The sequence below is a fragment of the Penaeus monodon genome, chromosome 27 (assembly GCF_015228065.2).
Source record: "Penaeus monodon isolate SGIC_2016 chromosome 27, NSTDA_Pmon_1, whole genome shotgun sequence".
NCBI classification, from domain to species: domain Eukaryota; kingdom Metazoa; phylum Arthropoda; class Malacostraca; order Decapoda; family Penaeidae; genus Penaeus; species Penaeus monodon.
The window spans coordinates 25,164,411-25,164,791 of NC_051412.1; positions in this window are offsets into that span (position 1 = coordinate 25,164,411).

Here is a 381-nt window from a genome sequence, read left to right on the forward strand (position 1 = left end):
AGAGAGAACAGAAGAGAGAAAGAGCAGAGACACACAGAAGACAGAGAGACAAAAGAGAAGAGAGAGAAAGAGAGAAAAGAAGAGAAAGAGAAGAGAAGAGGAATAGCAGAGATGAAGACAGAGCAACAGGGCAACGAAGAGCGAACAAAGAGGCGCAAAAACAAAAGGAATGCACAATGAAACAGAAACGGGCACTGAGCGAACAATAGCCCTGGCAAAACTGTTATGGTGCTTGCCTACTGCTCAGTAAGTGGTGTTCCGAATGTCATAATGGCGTTAATGGGGTGTCGTTTACCCGAGGAAGCAATAGCGGAGCAAGTGAGATCAGGGAAATAAGTGCGAAAGACTGGGAGAAGAGAGGAAAAAAGAAGGAAAGACATC